Here is a 7186-nt window from a genome sequence, read left to right as displayed (position 1 = left end):
GTCCAGAGCAGTGAAAGTGTCAAGTCCTAACCACTGGACTGCCAGGTAACTCCCTAGAAGTTGTCTTTAGACTTTAAGACTTGAATCTTAACACTTTACCATCGTTCTTTTCCTATCAATAGGATGGAAGAGATACCAGAATCTAGTCACCGTTTTTTCCATTTCTTCTTTTTCTTCCTTCCTTCCTTTTTTTTTCCTTGTCACTGTCTTTTCCTATTAAGAACTGACTGCATCACCTCCTCTGGGAAACCCTCCCAGATACCCACTTTCACACCAGGGCTTTATAGCCTCTTACCTACTCTCTCAGAGCACTTAGCATCATTTCTTGCAGATAGTTTGCTTATTGCCTTCCCCACCAGCAGATGGATTAAAACTGTATTGTTCGTTTTGGATCTAGCATAGTGCCCGACACAGAGCAGGCAGCCTTTCTTTCTGTATTTGCTGTTTGAGTCTATGTCTTAACTAGTGCTCTGAACCAGGGGTTCAGTGACCTACAGCAAGAAACATATTCTGAACCATGAGATAACTGAAACAAAAGCTTCTTGGGATAATACTTATCCTTGCTATATGCGTGCACTATGATACTTTATTTATTCTACTTTTTTTTTTAAGATGCTGGCCATGATTTCATGACCCATTACCAGGTTGTGGCCAACAGTTGGAGGCACACTGCTTTCATCTCTGTGTGCTGAGGATGCCTTCTGAGTGCAGGGCTCTAGCTGTCCCTGAAGGATACAGAGTAGATGACCCTCAAGTACCTCTTGCTCTGAGGTCAAAGATAGTTTCATTTATAAGAAGACACACAGAAACCTAAGACCAGAGGCACAACAGTGCAAATAGAACCCAGGGTGGAGAGGTTAGATGAGGAAAGGTCCCCAAGAGGCCTGGTAAGGACCTTTGTGCCTCCAGAAACTACAAAGGCAGTGGCAGCTTTACTGGAGCCTGGACCACAGGCAGGGGCCTGGACCACAGGCAGGGGCCTGGACTCTTGATGCCATGGGGTTCTCATTGCTCTGTCCTCAGATTTCAGGTCCCTGACCCAGACAGCTCTCTGGGATCATGATGAGCATCTTTCCTACAGTTAAGGGAAGTGAGAGGCCTCACTTCTGCCTCAAACCATCTCATAACCTACCTCCAGGCCTTGGGCCAGTTGCTGGCTGTGTGACTGGGTGGGCCCTGTTTAATTAGGCTCAAGGATGCTAGCTGAGGCCAGGGCTCTCTAGGCCTAACAATTCTCCCAAGAGAAAGCTTGCAAACTGTATCAGGTCACCTACCTGTTTCTTCCCTTTATCTCAATTTACTTCCACTGGAAGGCTAGGGAGAGGCAATCCAGAAGCAACAGGATCTTAATGACCCTATCCCCTCCCCAAGTGCAAGGTGTGGGGTAGTGAGGTTGGGGCTCCAAGGAGTGCCGCCCCTGTCTGTCTCCCATGGCTCTTTGGGTTGGCCTGGGTGTTCCTGAGCCAGGGTTGGGAAAGGGAAACAGCTGGAGAAGTTTCCTCTATGGGAGGGGCACACTTGCTCCAGAACTCTGCCCCTTTCCCCACAGAAAATGAGCACAGGGTTGGGCCAAGGAAGACTTTTCTTGACCCTCTGATGTTACTGAAACGTTCCATTAAAATGAAAAAAAATTTTTTTTACTACAAATGGACCACACCCATTTTTTTGCTTTCTCTGATTGTTTATTGCCGTTTCTCAGTTCCGTTTTGTACTGTAACTGAGAAGGTGGGATCTTAGCACCAGGGTTGCAGAGCCCTGTGGGCCTCCTGACCCAAGGTCTGTGTGGCCCTGCCCTGGCTATTCCGGGCAAGGACCTGGGGCTGAAGTGGGGTGGGTTAAAGTTCTGGTGACAGTGACTGAACAGTTGTGGGTGATGCCACATGTAGTATCTGGGGAGGGGAGGAGGAGCCAGTGGTAGTGGGTATACTTTCTATGTAAAGGAGTCTGGGGAACTTCACTGGAGCTTCAGTTTGGCATGATGCATTCTGCAAGGTGCAGGTATGTTCATCATCCCAACCCTATTACTTCGTTATTGAACCTTTTGATTTAGTTTCCTCATCTTAAAATAGGAATAACCAAATAGTATTACTTCACAGGTTACTGTGAGGATTAAATGAGATAATATGGGAAGCACTGAATGCCTGATACACTGGAGGTGCTCAATAAATAGGACTCTCATCAACCTTGGCTTCTTCATCCATCATCTGCCCAGTTCCCCAGGCCAGGAACCTGAGGTCACCCAAGACACCTCCTCCCCACTCTCCTCCACTCCCCAATCCATCCTGAAGCCAAGCGGCTCTTCCCCTCACAAGTATTTGTCAAGCCTTTTCATTCTTCCGGTTCCTACTGCTGCTATCTGGGAGGAGGCTGGCAACAGGCTCCTAATCAAGCTCTCTCCTGCTCTAGGGCCCATATCCAAATCCATCCCCAGTTCTCCTGGAAGATGCAAATCTGATCCTGGCTGTATGAAATGATTCAGCAGTTCCCTAGGACTTTCAGAACAAGCTCAGAAGCCTGGCTCTGGCTCTGGCTCTGGCTCACCCGCCCCATTTCTCACACACCTTCCTACACTCCCTGGTGCTTCTGTCCTGAGGAAGGGTTCACCTGCGGTTCTTTGGCACTGTGTGCTTCCATGCTTTTGCACCCAGGGTTCTTTCTGTCTGGAGGCCCTACCCCCTCCCCGGTGCGATGACTCCTCATCCTTTTAAAGTACAATTCAAGTGCCACCTCTTCCTCAAACCCTCCCAGGTCCCAGCTGGACTTCGATGTGCTCGACGTATTTCTCAATGCTCCAGTATTTTCATTCTGCTTTACTTGACTGTTGTCCCTGCTCCAGTGTAAGCTCCTTGAGGGCAGACGCTGTCTTTTTTCCTCCACACCCCTCATGCCCACACAGTGGGCTATGCTGGAAGCCAGTCCCGGTGGGCACTTTATTCCCTGGGAACTGTGGGTCTCCTGGGCCACTGAGCCAGGGAAGCCAGGAGGCAGGACACCAGGCTCCTGGACACTTTCTCTGCCACCCAGGATGGCGAGTCCTAGACCCAAAGCAGAGCTTTGGAGCCTGATGGCCACCGCAGGCACAGGAGTCTGGGACCAGGGAGTCTGGTCACATCTAATCCTGGTTTTGCAAAGGAGGCCGGGAGCCGATTGAGGCTTGGCGGGGCCGACAGACACACCTCGCCAGGGCATTCAGAAGGGCTCGTGGCGAGCAGGAACCCGCAGCAGGGTGGACCCTTGACTTGCCCACCCCACAGGCAGGGTGCAAGCGTCTAAGATGAGGACAAACAGAACTATTTGGGGCTCGAGCCACCAGGCCTGGAATGGCGGCCTCCCAGAATCCCGGTTCCTAGGGAGCATTGCCTCCCCCTCCCTCCACCTAGTCCTGGGAAGCCACGTGACCTGCGCCCCCAGGAGCCACTAATCGCCCGTCTCCGTCCCTTCTCCTAAATAGGGAAGCGACAGGAGCAGATCGAGTTTCTAGGCCCGTATTTACAGGTTTCCTGGACGAAGCCAAACCGTCTACTGCCTTGCCTCGCTCCCCCAGCGCGCGCACTGGGGGAAGAAAAGGCCCCCTCCTGCGCCCCACCCCCACCCCTCCAGTCCTCCCAGCCGCGGGTGCGGCCCCTTCTTCTTCCCTCTCTCCCTCCGCCGCAGCTCTGCCGGCCCCTCCGGGGGCGACGCTGAGGTCGCCGCATTCCAAACCCCTGGCGGCCCTTTGAGGTCACGTGGTGTGATGGGGGTGGGGCGGCAGGACGCCCCTGACCCAAGCCTGCGACCTGCAGGCTTCCCAGTGAGGCGAATTGTCCAGCCTGCTCCCCAGACCTCGTGGGAGTAAGGCAAGGCGGATTTTTACTGCCCATCACCTACTGTTTGCCTGGCCCAGGCTGAGCACTCACGCTTCTTACCCTCAGGCCTTCCTGAACCCGGCCTCGGGGCTCTCATCTTTCCCAATGGATGTACTGACCCTGATGCCGGGAAGGATTGAGGGCAAGAGGAGAAGGGGACGAGAGAGGATGAGATGGTTAGATGGCATTACCGACTCGAGGGACATGAGTTTGATCTAACACCGGGAGATGTTGAAGGACAGGGAAGCCTGGTGTGCTGCAGTTCATGGGGTCGCAGAGAGTCAGACACGACTGAGCGGCTGAATAATACCGGCTGGGAGTCAACGAGGCAGAATGCAACGGGGGTGGGGGGGTGGGGGGTGAGAGCCAATCGCTTAGTTTATGCAAAGACGGACCTTTGTCAGGCCAAAGTTAAAAGACTGTGTCCCCTTTGTTTAACCGGGGACCCAGACGTCTCTCTCCGTGGGGAAGATCCCCTAGAGGAGGGCATGAACACCTCCAGGGTTCTTGCCTGGAGAATCCCATAGACAGAGGAGCCCGGCAGGCTACAGTCACAGAGTCAAACACAGACTGAAGCGACTTAGCACGGCAGGCCGACCTCTGAGACCTGTGTTTTAGGCTCTGCGACAAGAAAACTAAGAGGGAGTTGATTTCCTCCCGGGTTGGGCAGACAGTCTCTAAGCTGCTCCCTCTATTTTAGTATGAAATGGGTTAGAAATTGCCTTTACTGGAGCTGAACCTGGTCATCGTGAAGGGGCCTTGACTGCTTTATGGGATCAAAGCAGGAGTGAGGTTGGGGCACTGGCCACAGCCAGCTTGCCTGAGAAGTTTGATCTTATAGGCCAGGGAGAGTACAAAGGATAGAACGGAGATGACGCAAGGGTGGCATGTTTTGGATGGGGGCGGGAGGTCTGCATTTGAATATTTAGAACTCAGATCTGAACCCTTACTAAATGTGTCATGTATATTAATATTTAGCCGTTTGCATGATCATTCACTATTTTACCAGGAACAGGCCCTGACCTGGAACTGGAGGGATTAAGACTGAGTTCCTGTCTTCTTTGAGCTTACAGGCTAGTGGGAGAGCTAAACCAGTGAGGGGGCATTTGCAGTGCAGGGAACTAAAGAGCGACAGTGAGGACCAGACACACAGCTGCAGGATAACACAGAGGGGGAGCATTTAGCCCCAGACTAGGGGGGGAAGGAGGATGGCTATGGAATAAGTGTTATCTCAACTGACGCTTGAAATTTAAACTGTCCTTAATCTGGAACTTCCCTGGTGGTCCAGTGGCTAAGACTCCATACTCCCAGTGCAGCGGGTGGAGTTTGATTCCTGGTCAGGGAGCTAGATCCCACATGCTACAACTAAAGATCTCATATGTCACAATTGAAAAAAAAGATGCCACGTGCCACAACCAAGAGCTGGCACAGCCAAATAATAAATATTTTTTTAAAAAAATCTGTTGCAGTGAGAGTGGGTGAGAGTGGAATAGGAACGAATAGCCTTCCAGGTCGAGGACACAGTGCACGCAAAGGCCCAGAATCAGGCTCAGTAGGGCTGGAGTATAGCCACCCTGTGGATGGTGCGCAGAATAGGAAGAGATGGAGGGAGTGCTCTGGAAGAAGAGGGCTGAGCTGATGAGTAATGCCCATTTCGGGGCAGGGGAGGGGGGCGATGAGGATGGGAGACCTCTGGTCCTCTGAGGCTACAACAGGGTCCCTCAGGCACTCTGTCTTGGAGGATGTGACACTTCCTTTTACAGTTGCTTTATAAAAGTAATATTTATTTTTATCGAGCTAATACATACACATTGCTTACAAACCAAATCCTTCTAAAGGGCTTGTAATAAAAACAGAAGTCCTACTGGCCTTTCTCCCAAGCTTTATCCTACTCCCCAGGGACAATCACTTTCAACTTGGTTTGGCCGTTTCTTCTGGAATTTCCTTCCTTATTTCTAAATAACATGTGTACTGCCGTTCTGGGTTCATTTATCTAATTTGTTCACTCCTTGTCTTGGTAGATGAGGGTTCTGGTTCTCTTCCTCGCTACCCACCCCCATTATGTTTATATCACAATTTATAGTCAAGTCCATGTTCAGTGATCTCATTATTGACTTTGAAAATGTTGTTTACTTTTGAGGCAAATATGCTGGTTTCATTTCCTTTTCTAATATAACTTTTTGTTGTGTGCTCTGTTTACATTTCCTTTCTTATACAACTTTCTTGTTTTTCCTGGAGTTAATTGCCTCAATTTTTTGTTTGCTTGGTTTTCTTTGAATCTCTGGCTCCGTCTTCACACTCCCTTCAATGGTTCTGTAAAACGCCTTCTTAGTACAATTTTGCATATGGGCAAACCTGTCATGTAATCTTATTGGTTCTGTTTTGTTTCTCCTTGGAGACATTTGTCCTGTGGCACCCCATCCTTCTGCTTTTCTATGGATGCTTTGCTCTTAAGTCTTGCAGCACACCTGTCACCCTGGGACTGCCCATGACTGGTACTTAAGAATTCACTTTGCCCTTTTCCTCTCCAGGGACTCAGTGTCTTCCTCTTCCTCGATTTATTTCCTTTTGAGTGAAGCACATCCTCCAGTAGCTTCCTGAGAAAGAACGCCTGGGAAGTAATATTTTAGAGATTTAATGCTTACCTAAAATGGCTTTATCCCACCCTCATTCTTCTTCTTCTTCTTTTTTTTAGTGCATCTGTGCTGCCTGAGCTTTTTTTTCTTTTTTAATATTTATTTATTTATATTTATTTGGCTATGCTGGGTCTTATTTGTGACACATAGGATCTTAGGATCTTTGATCTTCATTTTGGGATCTAGTTCTCCGTCCAGGGATGGAACCTGGACCCCCTATATTAGGAGCACAAAGTCTTCACCACTGGTCCACCAGGGAAGTCTCCCACCTTTACTCCTGATGACTACTTTTTGCTGGTTATAGAATTTTAGGTTGAAAATCATTTTCCTTCAGAATTTTGGAAATGCTCCTTCCTTATCTTGCAGACTTTGACTTTAGAGCTGAGAAATCTCATCCTATTTTGATTTTCGAGTCTTAGAATTCACCTCCCCCATGCCTACTTTTAGGACTTTCTCTGTTATCCCTGATATAGTAAAAGATCACAATTTATCAGCATGGCTCATTTTTCGTGGCACTTGACAGGTCTTTTTAATTAACAGTGGCTTTCAAAATGTGGGCCCCAGACCAGCACTACTAGCATCACCTGTGAGAAATATTAGCTGTGTTAGAAAGGCAAATTCTAAGCCCCACCTCACAGCTACTGAGTCAGAAACTCTGGTGATAGGTCCCAGCAAACTGCCCTTTGTTGTTGTTTTTATTGAGGA

This window comes from Ovis canadensis, chromosome 3 (genome assembly GCF_042477335.2).
Source record: "Ovis canadensis isolate MfBH-ARS-UI-01 breed Bighorn chromosome 3, ARS-UI_OviCan_v2, whole genome shotgun sequence".
Lineage (NCBI taxonomy): Eukaryota > Metazoa > Chordata > Mammalia > Artiodactyla > Bovidae > Ovis > Ovis canadensis.
Note: the sequence above shows the minus strand (reverse complement) of the source record.